Consider the following 22347-nt stretch of genomic DNA (forward strand, 5'->3'; position numbering starts at 1 on the left):
GCTTAAGGTCGACAAAAGATGTATCACAAGGCAGGAACCCAAGACCCGGAGCCTACAGCTCCCATACTGGGCCTATGTAACGGCATTTTTACAGACCGACAGTGTTTTCATTGGTTTTCGATGAGGTCATTTAGTGTGTTTTTCATTGGTTTTTGGTGAGATCGTCTGGTGTGATTGTTATTGCACGCTTTATTCGAATTCCCTTTAGGTCATGTCTTTGCTTCCTTGTAATCTCTCATTCTCTCTTCAAGTCTAGAGCAGGACAGATCTTTCTCTTCAAGCCAGCATATTAATACACCGCCAAAACGATATGCACACACAGTTGTGACACGCGCGCGCGCTCGTTACGAAACAACAGAGATCTTTAGCAACGAATTTTTCGGGCAGTACCGCTTACCGCAAACCTCGGGAAATCACGTGATCTTGTTCTGGCCTCTGCGGTTCGAGTTTCACCTTCAAGACACCGTTCTTGCGATAATTGATTTACGGCAGCGTTTTATAGCTAGAGATTAATCAGACTTCGCATTTGACCATATCAGTTATGTTTTTACATCAGTTTGCTATCTATTGGGTTAAATTTTAAGGACCAAATATGAGTTTTGGGAGAATTTGAGCTGTTTGATTTGAGAGCAGTTCTAGCAAGAAAAGTCCAAGATAGCGGCGCCGATGTGAATAACAGGAACGGCTTGCTGAAGTTCAAAATCAAGCTAACTTCTAACGGCAAACGGCTAACCGCAAACCGCGGTTTACGGTTTGCAGTATGTCCCCGTAGGCACGCAGGCTCCAAAAAATAAAGCAGCCGTAGCCAAGAGTATGTTCGATTGACCCTATTCCGGAATAAGAATACGTGGAGTGATGATTTAAAACGGTACGTCTGGCGTTTTGAAGCAACAAGAATAATTAAGATATGTTGAAAATATCATTTTAGCAGGTGTTTGACAATTTTAATGTGAATCCCCGTAAAAGCAAAGGTTTTCTAACTTCTATTCCAAGTATTCCTATTCCGGAATACAGTCAATCGAACGCACTCTTGATTTAATTCTCAGTCTAACTGTTTCAAGAGTTTAAATCTAGAAATGACGAACCTTCAAAAATTAAAATTCTAGTTTAACTTAACCTACATCTTCAGTCGAATTTGAGCTTAATTAACATGCACAGTGAACCTTGATATGAGTGCTGCCACAGGGCGTCAAGTTCTTATTTTTCCTACTTTTTTCTATTTTTTGGCCTGCTTCCAATTTTCTCCTATTTTTTCAAGAAATTCCTAATTTTTCCCTTTTTTGGAGGATTTTACCTAGTGCAGGGGAACATTTTGAAATGTTGTAGATAAAAATTTCAATAAAATTGGTAAATTCTTCAAAACAACAACAACAACAAAAAAAAAAAAAACACGGAGAATTTTAGGTCGTGTTTGAATAATAACCTTTTGAAACTTGTGTCCAGACCTTCTCGATGTTTTTGGTAGCATGCAAATAAGTCTGGGAGGTCATTTGCAAGCTTGTGCAGCTGCTATGTGGAATTAAGGAAGCTAGTAATTCAATCCGAATTCATCCCTTTTGTTTTTGAGCAATACTGAGTTGTGGTATGCCATCTCTTTAGAGACAGTTGTATCTTTGTCTTTATAGCAATGTTTTATTCGAAAAAAGTTCAAATGTTTTTCATCCTTATACGTTTTCTGATAGCTGATAGAGTGGTAACCGTTACAAACAAGCCCTTGTTTACACAAGGTATAATTGTTCGGATATACTTAACGTGTTCCCCTTATGACCAAAAGGGACAAGACGTAGCTTTGAATAAACTTTTGAACATAAGAAAATTTTATTCAGCTTCTAAAGTGAATCCAATGAACTACTTCAGAGAACATTGGTAACTGAAAATCTGCATAAACGTGTTGGACAAGGCCATGTCGTCAACGACAAACAATGCCAAAAATAAGAGCAAAGCTAAGGTTACCCAGTGTGCTAAAATAGCCCAAAAATATTAAGCGTTAGATTATTTTTGTTTACGAATAGTCTTTGTTGGCTTTTACTGTATGTGATGTAATTTGGAAGGTGAAGGACACGTTTTCCTTGCTAAAACGTTTTAGCACTTGTTTCTATGAAGGATGCCTGCCATCTTGTCTGTTAGATATTAAATAGGGCATTGGGTTATGAAACAGAGCTGTTGTTGGCTTTGTTAAGAGGAGTAGAGTTGATGGAACGTTTCATATTTTGTTCCTATTTTGAGATGAAAATGTCTATTTTTTTCCCATGTTTTGGCTAGTGTCATTTGTCACTTGACACCCTGACTTCGTGAAACTTAAAGTTAACATCAAAGCTATTCTCTAAGCCAAAGTCAAAATCGAAATTAGGGACTTTAAGATCCACGACAGCGACGTCGATGGAAACTTCATCTCAAAATATTATATATATATATAATAACTCTGCTCTGTCGGAAGTCTTTCGCGATTATTCATCTCGTTCGCGTCGTTCAATGGAATGTGCTTAAGTATCCTAAGAATAAGGCAACTTTCACACGAACGAAGTTCCAAATCGACGAGGTTTCATGACTTCGAAACCGTGTGAAAATCGATGCGGTTTCTAAGTATTTACACGGAACCGTTTTCGCCAGAATATCAAAGTCGTGATGGCATAAGCGATCATCCCTCCACTACGTGCTAACTTCACCATTTTGTTCCTTCTCGTAGAGACTAGGGAGCGCTTAAAGAGGGAGTTTAAGAAACCACCACCGCTACGGCGACAAAAACTTTACTTCAAAATACTGTATAAGTTTGAGCAATTCCAATTTGTGTTTCTCGTTGTTTCCATCTTGTTCATGTTGTACGAAATGGGCGGCTTCCACTCGACGATGATGTGTGTGAGGAGGAGGCGAGAGTTTGGTAATAAATTTTCAATTTTCTCTCCAAACATCGACACCGTTCATACCCATTTTATTCTTGGAATGTTAGTACACACTTGCCATGCAGAACGGCTCCGGGTAGTCGAGAAATTATTACAATAAAGGGATTTGATATCCTTAACAGATAACGATCTCGTATCCATTGTTAAGCTCAGTGATATCTTATTTGAGTTATTCCCCTCTAAAGTGACCACAGTTTAAAATGCTATAATAATATTAAAAAAAGCGTCATTCGACAGAACACTTACCTTCTTCATAAGAAGCGTAAGATGCTCCAAAATAAAGCAACGGATACAGAATGTAGCACCGAAGAAAATAATCCATGTCCGCAAAGTTACTGTAGCAACAATTAACTGACAACATCACATAATTTCTTAATTTTTAATAAGTGCAGCAGAGGACTGACAATTAATTATCATCACACCTGCCGATAATTAGTTAGTTAATGATTTTCTCCTGTACTACATTTATTTGGCGCCTCAACAATTTTTCTTAAGATATAACAAGTTAAACAGTTTTAGAAGAGACATTGAGGCGATGTGAAACATTCTGACTCATCCCATGAAAAGCGACCAACGCTAAGGGAATCATTGTTTAAAAAAGTTTACTGTAAATTTCCAAGTTTTGGTGGTCATCGAAACTAGAGGCCCTAATAGAATGTTTTGAACTAACCCCTAGGGATACCAATAACAATAGAGAAATGTACGACTTCTGGTGGACGAACAATTGAAGCTAATGAGAGATCTTGTGTTGTGTTTTCGTCCACCAGCATGGCGTTGACGTCACGTGAAAACCTCTTATTAAACAAGTAGTACTTTAAACTTCTGTGGCAGAAATTTGTCGATAGCACTATGCTTTTTGAAAGGAAGAAAAGTAAAAAATGACGTCGTCAAAGATTCTGATGATGTAATTTTTGTCGAGTTTTAAAAACTCAAAGAAACTTATGAATTTGCTCCTGCATTTTGTGAGTACCCATCTATAGCCTGTGTCACAGAGGCGTGAAATCGCGAGAACACACACACATCACGTCCCACTTGCAGAAAAAAAAGGTCAAATTTGCAAAGCTTCGAACCCGAAGCATAATATTATGGAATGTTTTTGATACGACAATTGAATTCTTGTCTCTAAAGGAAACACCTGTGTTTACTTTTTTTACACATATATGTTTTCAAAGTTGAAGATATACCAGGTCGCTGATGATCGGATGATAAAATAAAATGAGCCAGTATGAACTATAATCTCGTTGAAAATGTCGGAATTTTTGACTCAGAATAAAATGGAACAGAAAATTTAATTCTGTTAACTTCTTCAGGCATTCCTTACCAGAGGTTTTCAGTGCCATTAAGAATCAGTATTGCGGTGACGAACTGAAGTTGCAGGCAAGTATATGTAAAAGTAGGAAAGACTATCCACATAGCATCGGTTTTTTTTTTACTTTATCCTCACTGCAGTGTAGAACTTATCACACGATTGTTTTCATTTTCATACGGGCGGTCAGAGGAAGTTTATCAACTTAAACAAGAGGGAACCTTTTAAGAGGGGGAACCTTTCTTCCGTTATATCGAAGTTACCAGAGGTTTTCTGTGCCATTTAGATTTTATTGCGGTGATGAACTGGAGTTGCTGGCAAGTATTTGTAAAAAAACCCATGCCTCTTGTTCCCAGCGGGAAGAAGAGACATTGAGTCGATGTGAAACGTTCTGACACATCCCACGAAAAGCCATTCACGCTTAGGGAAGAATATTTTACAAAGTTTAGTAATGACGTGGAGAGACACTTAAATAGGTGCCGATGAGGTGATTATTACTCGGTAAGCGGTTTTTCAAAAAGGCCGCAAGCCGTTTTTGTCGAGATATTTAGAGAAAATGCATATTTTTTCAAAGAATTGCCTATGTAATTATACTAAAAACAATTATTCACCTCAGGCTGGGTAAATATCGATGAATTTTTTTATTCACTTCCTTCGGCGAATAATTGTTAAATATTTAACAAGTCACTTCTAATTAAAATATTATCCCTGGTGCTAATTTAAGGCGTAAAAACAAGAATCTAAATTGTCGAATGAAACACGACGCGGCAAACGCCAATAGATATAAATGTCAAGGGAAGGCGAACTAGTGATCCGTTTAATAGGCCTTATCACGGGAACTTGCCCAGCGAAATCTTAAATTTCCTTTACATTTGTCTGTAGTTTTTTCCCACAGACACGTGTCTGAATGAGCGTAAATAATCAAGCAATTGTATGACAAAATTTCAAATTTCGCTGGCCAAATTCTAGAACACGTAGGACCTTCAAATTTTGCCAGTAAAATCCTTTGGTTAGCAACTAAATTTTACCATTTCACAGACGTTTCTACTTTCAAGGTTTTCTCAAGTGATTTTAACGCAGATTCCCGTAGAAACACTGTTATTTCGGACATGTTTGGCTACCCGTCAAGATGGCTTCCAAAACCGTAATAAGGCCTATTTGCTATCGACAATACAGAGCCATAGCAGGCCCGGAAAAACTGAGGGGGGTGCAAAGATCTTAAGCAACTTTTTTTTGAAATTCGGGGGGACGCATTGGACGGGTGAAAGCCCGTTCTTTGCAGGGGCGGGGACTGGGGCCATGGGTGTGTGAGGCACCGCCTCCCACCTCTTGAAAATATTTGAAAACAAAACACCAGAAAGGGCATTTCCCAGCATTTTTGGCCTTTAAATTGTAATTTTTTGATAGATGAAAGCAAAAGCACACTGCATCTCAGTGATCCAAGAGGTTTAGTTAAGTAATTATATGTAATCACAAAACATGATTATCTTTTTGTATTTCATCGGATTCCTTAACTACACTATCCCTGGTATTTCCAATAAAAATCTAAAAATCATCGACTGTCTTGTTCAACAAAAGCAAAACACTTGTACAGAGTCAAATCATTAGTATTTCCAACACTGCCACAGCAAAAATTATAAAGCAAAACAACGGTTGTGTCTAAATTAGAAGACAAGTTTCAAGTGTAAGAGTCAGTCACCATAGTATATTTTTAGTCACTATGTTCAGGTTTAATTTTGTTTTTGGTTTGGATTTTTCCCAATCTCGTACCCAGAGTCCTTGTCAGCGGGTGAGCGCCCAGAGAGACCCTGGGATCATGGATTTAAATTATTTTTTGATTGGTCGCTTGCATAACAATGGCAGTCCGACAGAAAGTCGGTAAGTAAGTCGGAAACCCCAGAATTTAGAGGGAGATTTAAAATCTAAAACTAGATTCAGTGCTGTTTGTTTTTTCTACCTCAGAAATATATAAATCCCAAAAATAATGAAACGACGGGGTTTGAATTGTCTTTTTTCTCACGCTGCCAAAAACTGTTGCAAAAGTACCGTGGGAAAACTTTAAAGCAGTCTTTTTGGAGAGAAATCTATAAAAGAAGGTCGGAGTCATTCACAATTACGGAAACATAAAATTGTAGTAGAAGAGGACATTAGTGTCGCTTCCACATAAATTTGTTGATCATGTTACTTGCACGATGGTATTCTGCACGATGGAATGCACGCTGCAACACTAAAAATACACTTACCCAAAGCGTCATAATTTAAAGTTTTATCTTCACTCGCTTTTACAGCAAACCAATGGAGTCGAGATAAAGTAAGAGTGAAGCCAGGATCCAAGCCAGGATTCGAGACCTAACCGAGACCTAACCTAACCTAACCGAGACCTACCCTAACCCTAACTAGACCTAACTAGACTAGAACCAACCTTAATAGACCTAACCTAACCGATTCGAGACCTCACCTAACCAAGAGATTCGAGAATAAATAGCGGAGAAAGCTCACATTAGATCGAATCCTGGCTGGAATTTTGGCTCGGATCCTAGCTCGAATCCTGGCTCGAAGTTTAGGTATCCTCAATGGAGTCGTTTCCGAGCTCCAATTTCTTTTATGGTGAGTAAGGCCAAAGTTTTGTTTCTCGAACACTTTATACACGCTATTTCTACTGTCAGTACTGTTTTCTCTTTTCAGTTTTCGTTTAAACTCAAGCATGCACAATAAGACTGGAACCCACGTTTTCTGGGAAAATAGAGTCCATTATCCCAGAGTCTCTCCGGGCGCTCACCCGCTGACCAAAAAGCCCGAGGACTCTGGGTACAAGATTGGGTTTTTCCAAACCAGACATCTTTTCCTCCTTTCTACTTACCTAAACCCTTTCTCCATACCTCCATTCTTGCCCACCCTCGGATACCACTTATGCCCGTTTCATATTCTTCAAGACGCACACATATTTGTCAAAACCTCTCTGTATACTCACTAGAACTTGATCTTGAGCTCCCTACCTCTGATTCTGTTGCCTCTTCCTTAATCCACTTAACCACGCAAGCAATAGACCTTTTCGGCTTGTGCATTTTGTTTTCCCAATACAGATCATGTGATAATACTCAGGAGGTTTGGTCTTTTGTTTTGTTCATTAAAATGAGGGCATGCAAGCATGAATATGCCTGCATGCACTCTTTTTAATGAACAAAACGTACAAGCCGAAAAGGTCTATTGATGCAAATTCCCCAGAATAATTTATAAAATAATATTTCATCACTCACCCCAGGCCACTCTCGGTCCAAACTTTGTTTTATTCAGAAATGTGCAATACAACACCAGAGCCCGGCATATGGCAGAGTCACGCCAACGTAATTGCGTACATGAACTAAATTTCTATAGAGAAATAGAGAAATTTAAATGCCACCTAAAAGCAAAAGTATCACAAAAAAAAATATATTTAGAACATTTCTTTAAGGAAAAACAGAGGAGCAACTCCGCTTTTATTGAAACAAAGATCGATCTAAGACGAAACAATTGACAAAATGGAACAACATGATAACTCGAAGGAGATGGGTTACAGGAACTCTTCACAAGACGAAAAACAAGAAAGGAGTCCCAAAACGGGAACTGTTTCAAGTTTTGTCCCAAGCATACAGTCAGTCAAATCACAGGAAAGTGGCTTCAAGAAATTATGCAGAAATCAGCCAAAGTTGTCAACACATCCCTTCTATGCACAGAAAATGCCCAACAACCAATTGCAATGGCAGCGCCAATAGTCCTCCGTCCCTCGATAGAGATCGAATTGATGGTAAAATGCCTCCCTTGTACCCCAACATGCCTTAGGGAAAATTAACTTTGATCGAAAATCATTATGCTCGAGTAGTAACCAAGTTTGGAAAAGTCCAAAGACTTCTTTCTCCTACAACATTAAAACTGTGCAGTGCTACTAATCTTACTTTCGACTATTTCGAAGACATTTCCTTTATATGCATCTTGTAAACAAGTCATTTTGCAAAATGAGTAATTTCCTTTCAAGATAAATTCTTGTTTATTAATTTAATATTGTAACGGTACAAATAATACCATTGTTACGTTTAATTGTGATGCAGTTACTTTCCAGTTGTATACTGCTCTATTTAATTGAAAATCTGAGAGACCGATATTTATAAATCGTATATTATACAAGCTATATTGCCAATGGAATGATTAAAGAATATCACCGTTTTTTCATTGTGAAAAGCAGTTCTATTTGTGAAAGACAGAAAATGGTTTAGCTCTGACGAAGGGCTAACACTCCAAACGTCAGCTTTCAAATTTCTTTACAGTGGTCAATTTACCATATCAACTCAGTTGATAAACCCTTTTGTTTATATAACGTCCCCACTGACACTGCACACGGCTTCTTTACAAACTAAACCCCTTTATCCTACAGGTGAAAGAATGCTTTACTTCCACCAACCATGAGCCAATATTCTTAGCCCAAAAACCAAGACAGCGGTTGTTTTAGACTAAACACTGCCAATAAGTGATCACTGCAATCTGATTATCACTACAATGCGTGCCGATCCCTTACCTAGATTGCAGTGTATAACACTTGCAAACTGCAGACTAACCGTAAATCGCAGTAAAAGTTAACCGTTTTAAAATGATGCTCAGACTTAAATACTGCTTCTCAGCGATATTTGAAATGGGCGCTTTATAGACTTAAACACTGTTTATCAGCGCGATTTGTAGGCAAGCCTGCAGTTGTCTTACACCTCCTGAAATGCTAACCGTTTCAAATAAGTGTGTAACGTAACGTGTAACCTAACTGAGAGCTCAACCCTAATCGCTAGACTAGGAATTTAACCCTTAACACTAAAAATTACTGCTCACACGCATAAATAATTATTATTGTCTTTGATAGCATCAGAGACAAAAATTCATCATAATAATCTTAAAATGATTTCTCTAGTCTACTTATAAATACTTCGTAAAATTAATTACAGAAAGATATCCAAATATGTTAAAATGGGCAGTGTTCTAAAAAAGTTAAACCCGTTTAAAAGATAGCGTCACAGGGACTTTAAGAACTCGTCTAAAAGTAGCTTGATATGTTGAAATGCCATTACATAGACATAACATAGACCTTGGAGTTCCATAGACGTATTATTGGAGTTGTAGGGTTAGGTTGGGCTCCTGATAATGTTGAGGAAAGAGGGAGTACTGCATAACTTTAACTTTAATAAGTTTCCGGTAGAAAAAAACATAGATGAATAACTACAGATTTACTAAATATGTTAACCAGGGTCATAGCTAGAATAAAATTGACTGACGCAATGTCCATGGTCAAATTATCTTCATAGATATTTTAGATGTTTATGATGAGTACATTTTACAGACAACAACGGAATCACGGTTTAAAAATTGGCTGAGCTAGACAAGTGCCTCGGTTTACCTCATACTGGCTTCGGCCTTGTTAATTTTTTTGTAAGCAAGTTTTAAGATATGATTTGAATTGCAAGGGCAAGTACGATACAAGACAGACTTTTTCTCCTAAAATGAAACAATTAAGAACAATTCGTGTTGCCTAGTCGTGTCAAATAGGAAATGTGTCACAACTACGAAAGCACTTTGTTATTCCACATCATATGTGCGGAGAATGGTGCAAAGCGAGCACTTGTGATGAGCAATATGTTTGGATGGTTTCTTTAATTTTCTCGTTCACAGGGTACACCTATTTTCACTCCAAAACAACGATTCCTTCGGTCAGCACTGAATAAAAAATACTTCTAACCACTTCAGAAAGAAGCGCAGTTGAAGTGAGTCGAGACCACTGCTGATCTCGAAAAAGACTGGATCGAGCATTTATTGTTTCATGCGAAGCAGAACAAACTATCAAAAGTGAGAGGAAAGCAATGTGGCAATGTTGGCAAAACCACTTTCAAAGTTTTTGCCTCTTTATATCGAAGGAGGTTCCGCTCTTACCTATAACTTCAGTGTGTATACGAAGCTTTAGCGCAAAATTGGCCAAGATGCACCGCTGGAGTAAAAACAATGGGTTGTTCGATCGATCCAGTCTCTTTTAGAGATCAGTAGACTTGACTGCTTATGGGAGCCCACAGTTCGCCGACAAGCCCGCGGTTATAGAAAGAGTGCTGGCTGACTTGAGGCCCTACTGAAATGTTTTTTGAGAGAATTTTGCATCCAGCCAAGCATGGTTTTCTTTTTATTTTGAAAACTGTTCTTTTTAAAGAGATAAACGATTGTAAAATATCCATAACATTTTCAAACAAGACGATTTCAAAAAATCAATGCTTAGCTATATTCTGTATTTGGGAGTGCCATATAAAAAAAATAATTGAACTTAAAGACCGCCGGAAATTTAGCTTTTTCTCAAACCGGAAGTCAGTTCGTTTACGCATGCGCAGTGGATCTGACAGTTTGTGCGGTGATTTTTGCTGGCTGTTTTCTTTTTTTGCGTCATGTAGCAGCCAAACTGTGATACGTATGTATGGGAAAGTGAGAGGGTTTTCTGGTCAGCTCACGATATGATGACGTCAGTCACCGGAAGTAACATTTCACTTCCTTAGCAACGCACGAAAAATTCTTTTGTGGTCCCTTAGGTTTCCTAATAGCAAATAAACCAATCTCGTCCTCAGAGCTCTCTCCTGACTGAGGGAGAGAAGAGCTCTGGGGAAACCTGAAACAAACTGTTTTCTCATTGCTTCTCGTGAAGAGCAATCAAAAGCGTCTATCATTGGTGCATTCATGCTAGCACAAGAAGTGAGCAAGCGCTGTAGGGTTCAAATAGGCAATTTTTGGCTATAAGAATCCTGCGGCGCATGTGCTCCTACATAGAGTTTCCCCGAGCCTTGAGTCAATCCGAGGCTCTGGTGACGAGAATGCCAATAACCAACGTACTTTTGTGCTTTACTGATCAAAGACGAAAAAACACCTCCACCTCATCTTCTTCAAAGGTTGAAGCTCCGGCAAGAAGAGTTAACCTGTTCTGAACCCCTGTTGGGACAATGTAGTTGTCAACAAAATTTGAGGATGAAGTGGCCGAAATCCTATGAATTAGGAGGTCATTTTCTCCAAACGTAGGGCCGACATGTCCAACGTTATCTATCGCTTTGGAACGATCTTTTACATTGCTTTTGAAGGGCGGCAGTCCTTCGGCGTTTCGTAGCGAGAAAATAAACGCTTTCTCTGTGGCACCGAATTTCCCATTACCGTTTCCTGGCGATTCTGAAAGAAGGAAAAATCATTCATTGTACTTCAAAATTGATCAAAGAGAAATGGCGTATTTAAAAGAAAAATGATAGGGCGATAATATATTCACTCTTTAGTCGCTTATGAACACTTTGACTCCCAACAGTGATAATTATGTAAACACTGTCCGGTGAACAAGTATTGAGAATGAAGATCATTATCAGTTGAGGGATATTATTTTGACATAACACCATATTCCTCTGCCTTGAATCAAACTGACCCATTTTCAGACCGATTTCAACTGTAATACGATTGGCTTAATAAATCGAGAAGGGCTTTGTTGATGGTCTTATCGCCTAATGATGAAGAAGAAGAGGCTTCTTCTAAAAAAACACACCTAATTCAAGACTTGATTGAACAAACCATACCCTATTTCAGACCAAAATGTTCAAAATCGATACTCTATTTCAGACCAAGACGGATAAAAACCACACCCTTTGGGGCCGCACATACCTATAAAGCCCATAAAAGGGAGTACCCGCCGGGTGGGGGATGGGGGGGGGGGGGAGGTACTTGTTGTAACTTGTATTTCTGACCGAAGCAAAGAAGATCACGATAAGGGGACACGTCATGACTTTTAGTAGGTGCCCTTGCATATTGCTTGTAATGAATTGGGCATGAAGGGTATTTTCAGCTATGGTCTCGAAAATACCGGTGCAGTACTGCATATATTTGACCTGCAAAAAGAATAGAGCGCACATGTTTGTCTGCCATTTATTACAATAGTCTCTTCACATCCAACCCCTTTGTAAATTTATTACCAACGTACATAATGACAAGCCCCCAGATTGCTTGATAAATCAATTTTTGGAGCACCGGCACCGGTACCGCGGAGGTCATGTATTAAAAACCCGTTTAAGATTGAATTTTTTTAGAGTTTTCTTTCATTCCTGTCATTCGCACCGAAGGCGCGCGTGCAGCATGCAGCATGCAGCGTGCATTGGTAACAATATATGGTAACCCATCTGGGCGATAAAATTTGGTTTTAATACCGTAAGTTTCGAAAAAAAATTCAAGTTTGCACAGAAAATTTATCTGATATGTTGTTGCTCTTCTGGCATTGAATAACTTTAATGTTTAAAAGCGACGAAATCCTTTAAAATCGCGTATATGCAATAAAACATGTGCAAGAAATTTATCACAGTAACGAAAAACCGTGATTTAAAGATAGCTGAACGTTGAATACCTACCCCAAGGGATATCTGTGAATCCTCCAAACACGAAATCGTTTTTCTTGACAATTGTAACCGTGTTGCTTTTTCCATCGCAATTACTGTGAAACTTGTGATCAGAATCTCCGTGGGTCGAGCTTCTGTAACAGAGTTCCCACCGGGAGTCATCTCCAATGACAGGCGACAGAAACATTGCAAGATGGCGCAGATAAAATCCATCACTGGATAGTATCACTGAATTCATCATAGCTGGCAGGTAAATTACAAAGAAATTAAGTTAGATGACTAAATATTTGCAAGGATCGTTAAATGAGATGATACAGCGCCGAGAGCCGTGTATCAAAAAGCGTGGCATTCCCCAATCAATAGAGAGGATGAGTGGAGAGAACACATTTACCACACACGGGATACTTCCAATGATAATTTTTTTCAATAAAACTTTAACTGTGCTATCCTTCCAATCCTTTGCCCTCTCACCGGAAACGGAGCATTTATGTGCGTAAACGACGTTGTTGTAATGTAATGTAATGTAATGTAATGTCATGTCATGTAAAATCTTTATTTAAACACGGTTAAATCATCAGGAGTATAAAAATTAGAAATGACCTACTACCCTAAACAAAATACAAAAACTAACTACAACTAATCTAACTAAAACCTGTTTTGCATGAATGTCGTGTATACCCTAACATTAAAAATGAAGATCAACTAGTCGTTTAAATTGACTTAAAGATTTAGCTTCTCTCACATTACAGGGAAGGCTGTCCCAGAGGACTGCTCCGCTATGTATGTCTACCCTGTCGAAAGGACGTCATCAAAGTCTTTTTTCGCGAAGTTAGCACAAATAAATACATCATCAATACAGTTGTGACGTCTTCTTATACTTAATTTGACAATACAAGACTGAAGTCGTTTAAAAATAGTTAGAAAAAGGACAAATAACAGCCAAAGTACAACAGCTCATGTTCGAATCGCCGCTCGCTGGCAACCCAGTTTTGGAGCCAAAGTTTGTTGACAAAAACGTTGCCACAAAATCTTTTAAACGGTTTCCTGGCCCTTTAATTGCGAATTGATATATACAGTACTACACTTTACATTTTAAATAAAGTATAAAGTGTATTATAACAATTGACGTGACGTCGGATAGTACAACTTTTTCCGCTCGCTGAATTTTCATTGGTCAATTCAAATTTCAGTAGCTCTCGCCGTATACACAGCACCGTGTATGGAAACCGAGGCATTCCCCCAATCTTTAGAGAGGATGAGTGGAGAGAAAACATTCGCCATTTATAGGAGTCTTCCAATGACAATTTCTTTCAATATAAATTTAGCTCGTGGTCATGATGCGCGGTTATTTTAAGGAAGACACCTGATTGGTCATTGATGGCTGCGCGACCATGGGAACAAGACCTAATCTCGTTCCCAGAGCTCTCACGGTCATGTCCAGTGACAGAGTGAGATCTGCGTGCGAGATTAGTAAAAGTAAAAGATGTTTACGAGCCAAGTGGCCCATCAGAGCCGGAGCTTATCCCCGTTTCTGTGACATGAAGCGACTAGGAGTATTTTTTACTCTCCCCTAGATGGGATGCCAGTTCATCGCAGGGTTACCCCCAGCATTTCGCCGGTACCTATTTATACACCTGGGTGGAGAGAGGCACTGTGAGAGTAAGGTGTCTTGCCCAAGAACACAACACAATGTCCCCGGCCAGGACCCGAACCCGGATGCGCTCGATCCGGAGTCGAGATATTAGACCACTCCAAAATAACTTTCACATTTTGGCGCGAGGCTTAAAACAGATTGAAAAAAAAAAAAAAAACTGGATTAAGAAAGGGAGCATGGGAATGTGTTCTCTCTCCTCATCATCTCTTGGTCCTTGCTATTACTGGATTAGTTTTGATGAGAAAAATTGCGGTCAGGTTTGCATGAGGGCCGATATTCAACAATTCCAAGGTTTATTACAACCATTTAGGAATCACTGCTGATCCTTGCAATCTGATTGGCTCTCAGCAACGCGATTTATTTCCAAATCGTACTATATTTTGCTCTAAATCGCAGCATTTTCCCAGCCAAAGAGAAAGGAACACTAAAACAAAACAACCAATCAGATTCCAAGGCTTCTTTAAGGTAACCAATCAAATTGCAGGAAAATGAAAGACAAAGAAAACCATTGTGTGCCGAATTTTGCAACTTTTGTTCCCAACTGGGTCAATAAAATATTGGTACTGACTAAAATCCTGTATTTTATCGATTAAATAATTATTGTGTGATTTCTAAATGGATGTAATAAATTAGTAATTGAACTTCGTGTCGTGCAATTTTGGTCTGAAATCATACTTGTGATTGTAAATCGAAATCGCGCTGCGCGCTCGTTCGATTTTAAAATCACACGTATGATTTCAGACCCAATTGCACTTCACTCAGTTCAGTTACCATTATTAATCATTAATGGATGAACTCATAGTACTTTATTACATGAAATTTTCGCGACATGTTTATTTCGCGATTTTTAGGTGTGCATATTTCGCGACAATTAAATATGACGATTTCCCCCCCCACCCCCCCCCCCCCGCTCCCCCCCTCTCCTCCCTGTGCGCCGGTGAAAAAGTTATACTGCGACATTTCCACCAGCCAAAATGAATGTATTTGTTACGGTTAAATTTAAATTCAGGTTAATTTTAATTTCATCATAGGTCATTTTAATTTTGAACTAGGTTGAAATTGAAAGTAGTATACTGACTTCTTAAGGAAAATTGTAAAGGGAGGGTGGAGTACGACAGAAGTACTCGAGAGGATTAGAATGGGATAGGTGAGTAGAAGCAAGCAGTTCGGATTGAAAAGATGTTTAGTTACTGGGTTGCCAGTATGGCACACCAAGTCGAGGTCTGGGTTTAGTTTGTTTGGTTTATTTTTTATTATTATTTTTATTTTTATTATTATATTTTTTTTTCGTGTCGGTAAAAGTCTTTCCTGTCACTCCCCTGGTAAGTGGTGTCTTTGTGAATAGAACCTTCTGCGCGTATTTTCTTAGGATCGCGAGGGTAGTGGAACTGCGTAGATCTCTCTGGTGGACACAGTAGAATCATTAACTTAGCCTGCAATGTCGTCGAAAGTCATGTAATGCGAATGGCGTTTTAGTGGATCCTTAAACAAAATTTACCCTTATAGAGCTCAATAATGGAAAGTCAGTTGGATAAACTCGCCAGGCGGTGAAAAACCAACACCTGGAATCTCAAAAGCGACGAGTAATGGACTTCGACAACAATCTATCGCCCGTCGAGCCGAGATCCAAGTGAGCTGTATATACCTGAAGTACATGGTAATTTGACACGATTGAGTTTCTTGTCTTCACGCACGCAATGAAATAGGAAGAGGTTTTCGCCTCTAAGAGCAAATATGTTGTTTGTTTCAATAAATTTTTCGCTGGAAAAGGATTTTGTGGTATTTTCTGCCTTTGTGAATTAGAATATCATGTTGTGTATTGAATTTTCAAGCTTAAGGCTGAAATGTGATTTTGGAGAAGTTTTTAGTATTGCTCTGTAAGCAGGAAGGGTTCACAGGCCTGTTGGAAGCGTGCGTGAGTTTCAAGAAAATGAGCCCCAAAATTAGTGAATAATTGTGACGCAGATGAATAATAAAGTAGCTGCTATTTCCAAAATGATGGAATTACCTGGTGATAAATAACGTCGTACGCGTCTTGAAGAGAAAGTTTTGACTTTGCATAAACAAGAATTGGCCGATTGTGATCTTTGTTTTGACTTCGCTCATTTCATTGTCAAACTTTATAACACTTGACAGAAAAAGAAACTTACAAAAACCCGGTATCTTGCCATCATTTGACACCGATACTTCTCTGTTTGGCGAGTAAACATGCCGCGGTATAAACTTAATCACGGCGCCCACTGAATTCCGGCCATGTCACTTTCGATTTTGCGATGTATTTGAACATGGCAAAAATCTCCCAAAATGCTTGTCGCTGATCGTAACTTTTTATATTCTATATTCACGGTTCAAAATTAATGTTGTTATCATGTCGTAAATATTTTATTCTCGATCGACCGTCCCGGAAACTTCCTTCTGCTCTTTCTAAAAACTGTGTGTCAATTCACCTTTAACACTCGGCGGCCATTTTGGAGTCCTTGGGGAATAAAGGCTTTGTCTTTGCATTATCTTTGCCCGTCCAGCCTCACACTGAATGAGAGGTTCGACTGGCAAAATCTTTTGTTTGGACATTGAGTGATATGGGTCTATAGTTATTTGCTTTTGCATCAATATTTGTTTTGCATAAAGCAAGCTAACAAAATTTTTACTTTGCTGAGTTTGCATTTGTTAGCGTTAATAGTATTTTCGGTCAGATGCTTCTGTATTAAGAGGGGTTTATTGTTTTGGTCTCCCATCCTAACACTAACCCCGCCAGACAGGGTTAACTTCAGTGAACTTTAGTATTACAAAGCTCTCATATGCTCAGAGGGCACACTTGTGGTGAAAAGAAGTTTATCAACAAGTCAGCCCACACGCCAATGTTCCTCACTTCCCATTTATTTTCTTCAATCTTTCTGGGTTCAGTACTTTGCTAGTAACCACATGTCTTCTCAGGCTATTTACCCAAGACTTCTACTATGGCACTACAATGATAGACAATAACAAAACGATATCGTGCACTGTTAGAGCTACATATTACGCAAGGACAGATCTGTTTCGTCGTACGAACGTGTGAGAACCCGTAAGCCAAAGGGCCTCTGCTGGTATGACATCTGGGTGACCCCTTGAATGATCTTAATGACCCCCCAACTTGAACAAAAATTGTCTGGAACGGTGCACGTACCACAGGCAACCCAGTGTACCCTCACGGAGGGTCTAGTTTCAATAGTTTCACTTCTTACGGGATCGAAATGATAAACAAACAACTGGTATCCACCACTAGCATTCACAGCCAACCGCACGTCGTCAAACGGTACGTCGTCAGAGAGGGCTGCTTTTTCCTTTTTTACAGCTACCAACGATGGCTTCCTGCTGCTTCCTACTACTTGGAGACGAATCTCAGCTTTGGTGTTCTGGATATTAACAGAAAGGGTCTCGAGAGATCTCAACTCGTTGCTCTTCGCAAGAATGTGTGCCCGAAGCTTAAGTTTCCCCGTCTGTCCACATAGAAAAGCGAAAAAATAATTGTCGTATCTGAGATCAGCTCACTAACACAAGTTTATCAATTTTATCATAACCGGTACCCATACTGAGTTTACTACTGCAAACAATCCGGCGAAAATGTAAACAATTAGCAAAAGTAAGCCCTCGACGTACCTGCAATGGTTTTCCGGCATTTGTGTCACGAAAAGCCTCCAACACAGTTTTTAGTCTCTTTGCCGGAACAATGGTATCTTCATCCATGGCTTTGAGACCTCGTGGATCAGTGCTTTAAAACACTGTCTCCATAAGCTGGCAGTTCGTCTTTTTATTTTTACCTCATCGTAAAAAAAATTTCCGGGCAATGTCACGTAATCAAGTAGACACACGTGTCCACGCAAATTTGCGCGGAAGAGTCAAGCAAATGAGTTTTCACTCCCTGAAACTTTAGAGCAGATAGTGGCAGCGAGGGAAAGCCCTAAACAGATCATTATTAAGCCCTGAGTCAGTACTACTTCGAATGCGTTGCTTTATTCAGTTATACCGTTTTCAAGCCAGATAAATAGTCTTCTTCCTACTAAAGGTCTTTACACCTCTCGAATATTTGTACCAGGTTCGCTTGATTCTAGCTATTTCTTGTGTGGCTATTTAGGACGATAGAGATAAAAGACTAACTTTGGGCTACTTGCAAATGGAAGTAAGACCTTGAAATGGTTTTAATATACCGTTAAAATTTTGAAATTCACATTTTCGGACCCGGGCTTAAAATCAGGCTTTCAAACAGGTTTTAAAGATAAGAAATCCAGGCACGTACGCAGCTTGTTTTCCAATTCCTCCTGGGGGGGGGGGTGCACCCACTTTAGCATGAAACATGAAAAAGTCGATTCATTCATCCCCTTTTCTTTGATTGTTCTTATCTTGCCGTATATGATCTGGGGAGGGAGGAGGGGTTGCACGTGCAACCGCAACCGATGCACATCATAACAAAATTCGAATTGCAATTATGAGGCATTGTTACACACTTCTCTTTCAGGTCATGAGAGATCTATTATATTTTGTTATCATCGGTCAACTGCTTGCCAGCTGGCATGTATCTGCCAGGATGATCAGCGCTAAAACTAGAAAGCAGACGCGTGCGCAGACTAGCAACACACATGAGATAGGTAAAGTATTACTGAGGCTCATTGTGTTTTAGCTACGGCGCCATTACGAGGGCCAACAAGCCCTAAACAGCTGTCTACCTCTGAAGAGAATGTCTTCGTGAACGTTGTTTGATCTGTCCGAACAGTAGCGTGTTTATGCTTATCACTGTTTGTGTTGATCCAACGTAATGCATAGATCATTACACGGCGTGGTAGTGTTAAATGTTTATTAAACCTTTCAAGTCACCGGTAAGTTCTGATCTTCAAGTTAACGTGAAAGATAAATTTTAGAATAGAATTAGAGATGGTAAAGGCCAAATGCGACCGCAGGTTGGTATAGAAATTAACAAATCCAGAAAAGTAGCGCCGGTTAATCAGTATTAAGTGTAAATCCCAATTCTTCAAAAGTAGTCCTTCAACCGACAAACTAGAACTGAATAATCGTAGGGGGCCAAGGAAAATTTAGAATTATTTTCACGAGTGATTTCAAAGTCTTGATAAAATTTCGAGACTTTGAAAAAACGAGTGAAAAGAAATCTTAATAAGTTACGAGGAACCCATACGATTACTTGTTTATACTTTTGAGCGCCAAATTTTAAACTTCGTAATAATCATAACCAAGCCAACGAACTGCCTGGAGCATTTTAGGTAGCGTTTACAAGGTCACGGTTTCACTTTTAACCGCATCGCTTTTGATGCGGTTACATTTTCCGTTTACACGGCACCGGCCGGGTTCGTTATCATGTTGACAGCGGATTGTTTTGAAAAAACGTGTCAAAAGTGGAGCTTTTGACAAACAATACGGTTTTGAGTATCGAATACGGCCGTTGTTGGTTTGGTACCAAAACAACAAGCGAAGACTTAAATTGGTGAATCTATAAGCTAGCTCACAGTGCAACGATCGCATAGTATGAAAAGCAAATCATGATAATGTCATGATAATGTTAATGTAGTAGAGAAGAATTATATCAAAGCACAAAAGTATCTTACAATAAAGAGAAAGCTCGCGTTTTATTGGCTAATCGTGTTGGTTACCATGACTACAACTATATCCTCACATGTGAAAGATAAAAATGATATGTTCACTGCGCGCGGTGAAGATATGATGTTTTAGTAAAAGGAGAAATCCTGGTATTTCATGAATATCTATATAATAAAATAAAATTCAGTACAAAGTTAAAATTCTCTGGAGCGGACTCAGAGCCACCTTAAAATTGTTCAATTGTGAAGGTGTCTGCATCCGCTCCGCGGTCCACACTCCTTTAAACCATGCCAACGGAAACCTTTTATCTCAAACATTCAATTTATTGAAACAGGACGCGAAAAGCGAATATAGAAAGGACTTAGCTCAACAGTGATGAAGACACTAGGACAAATGTCGACACATGCGTTGGATCTTGAATCGGAACTTGGTAAGTCGGATTCATAATTCTTCTAACTAGAGCAGCAACAAACGATGATAAATAACATGTTGGATTACAAGACCACCGTTTTCAGTGTCCACTAACTTCATCATTGAGAAAAGAGGGCTTCCAAGCCAGATTTGGACAACTCGCTGCTTGAAAGTATGTGTCTCTAACTGAGACGGGACTCGGAGTTGTTGATGGAAGAGTTATTTGTCAAAGTCCATTTGCTTTTGCAAGCGAAATTAAGGGGTTGATTGAGCAGTTGAGCACTTTAAAGGAAGGAGAGAGGGAGGAGATGTGCTCAGTGATGTTGTGTTGTCGTTTACTCTTCAAACTGTTTGTCATTCATTCAAGTTGACTCACCGAAAATCCGTGCGCAATGTGAACACTGTTATTGCCAATTTTGAAGCTTTCCCATGCAGTAGGGACCGGCTAAGTTATAGCCGCCGTTTCAACGACCAAGCATGCTCCCCCTCCCCCATAGACTCTCAGAGACGCCACTTGCGGTCTGGACCCTAATGAGCAGAGGAATTGAGCCTCGCCATTTTAGTTAACGATGATGTCGCACTCAATTAGTAGGTAGTAAACTGGCTATCTAGAACAAGGAAGAATTACGTTTTTGCAAACGTTGCCTGTGTAGCACTTATATTTGAAAAGACTTAACTGATTAGATTGTAATTTGAAGTGCTAGGTTTCTACCCCATATGAACCATGTGAGCGTTAGCCCTACTAATGGAAATGGGCCCACACAAGGCCAGAGGAAAACTCTGATCAGAGTTTTTCTCTGTCCTTATGTGGGACCATTTCCGTTCCGTTATCATCGGATCATTAACACATCGTTTTTTATAAGTGTCGGGGCCACGTAGTCCAACCAGCAAAATACAGCATTGATTGAAGTTTTTAACTTTCAAAATTTGCCCCCTAAATTGTAGAGACACAGAAAGGCTAAGAGAGACAACTTAACTTGTGAACCGCCATGTTTACAACAAAGCATTTTAGGCGTCCCAGTCTCACCTCTGTCTCCAGAAGACAAGACACGTACGGTTCTTACGTTACGTTTATGCCTGTAGAATCAATTGAAATGTCAACAAGTTCCTTCAGTGTAAAAACCAGCATCTTTTTGTTTTGCTTTTTTTGGTATGGTACGTATTGGAAAGCCAGAACATTAACGCACGGGCTGACGGAATGTCATATGAGACAAATTCCACGCCTACTCACAGCTCAGGACCGCCCTTGTCAATTTTACGTACTAAGAATTCGATCGCCTAAATATTCAAGACAAAAATCATTTTATGTGTCATGATATAGTAGGTACTGGAGTCGCGGATGGAAAAAGTGTACGCACGCGCCCTGCTAAAGGTAACATACATGCATGCATAAACTTTATTTCATTTCGAATTTCAGAATAACTACAAGCAGGGCTAATATCTTCGAGACATTACATTTACAGCTAAAATACATAGCATCTACAGATACATGACTAAATACACAAAATTTAAGGACATTTTAATTAAAAAGAAAAGCCGCTGTACAAAATGCGGCCCGGGATTCTCTTTTAAAACCAGTAAACTCAGTGGTAGGATAAAATCAGGTAGCGCATTCCGCAACTTAGCTGATACGTAAGAAGAAGAACTAAGACCATAACTGGTTGTTCTGAGTTTATTGAGGGGCAGAATGGAATTTCCGCGAAGATCATGAGAAGAATTAAGACTGTAGAGAACATGTATTTTTCGTATACAAAAGCAGGAAAAATGTGAAAAGACAGACTTCTATACAGTAATATGAGGAAACTTTGAATGCGCTTATAGGCATAGTGATTAAGGTATAGTGATGTAGCCTTTGACTTTAGTGGTAAGAGGGCAGGTAACTTGCAAATATAAATCTAAATATTATACCATTTCCTTGACAAGAAATCACGAAAGGCCAGTTTTTTGCTACGAGGATAACAGCGGAAAGAGCACTACTTTGTCGCGAATTTTCCATGATAAAAGCTTGTTCAGAAATAAAAGTCTAAGTTAACAACACACAACAGGGCTCCTCTTTCGTATCTGGTTAGAAATTTTCTTCTCGCT

At 39.2% G+C, this 22347-nt stretch overlaps 2 protein-coding genes across 4 annotated transcripts in view; both read right to left on the bottom strand.

Moving 5' to 3' along the window:
- Positions 1-3227, bottom strand: part of LOC137979924 (uncharacterized) — a 35590-nt gene extending 32363 nt beyond the window's left edge. Inside the window, exon 1 of one of the 3 annotated variants that reach the window (XM_068827237.1) lies at positions 3147-3227. The gene's annotated coding sequence lies outside the window, so the exon portion shown is untranslated. The remainder of the gene's footprint in view (positions 1-3146) is intronic. The other 2 variants (XM_068827239.1, XM_068827236.1) reach the window with 2 other exon arrangements.
- The window catches only part of LOC137978606 (adhesion G protein-coupled receptor E1-like), a 193562-nt gene that overhangs the window by 152119 nt on the left and 19096 nt on the right, over positions 1-22347 (bottom strand). The window lies entirely within an intron of this gene.

Source organism: Montipora foliosa, chromosome 12 (assembly GCF_036669935.1).
Source record: "Montipora foliosa isolate CH-2021 chromosome 12, ASM3666993v2, whole genome shotgun sequence".
NCBI lineage: Eukaryota > Metazoa > Cnidaria > Anthozoa > Scleractinia > Acroporidae > Montipora > Montipora foliosa.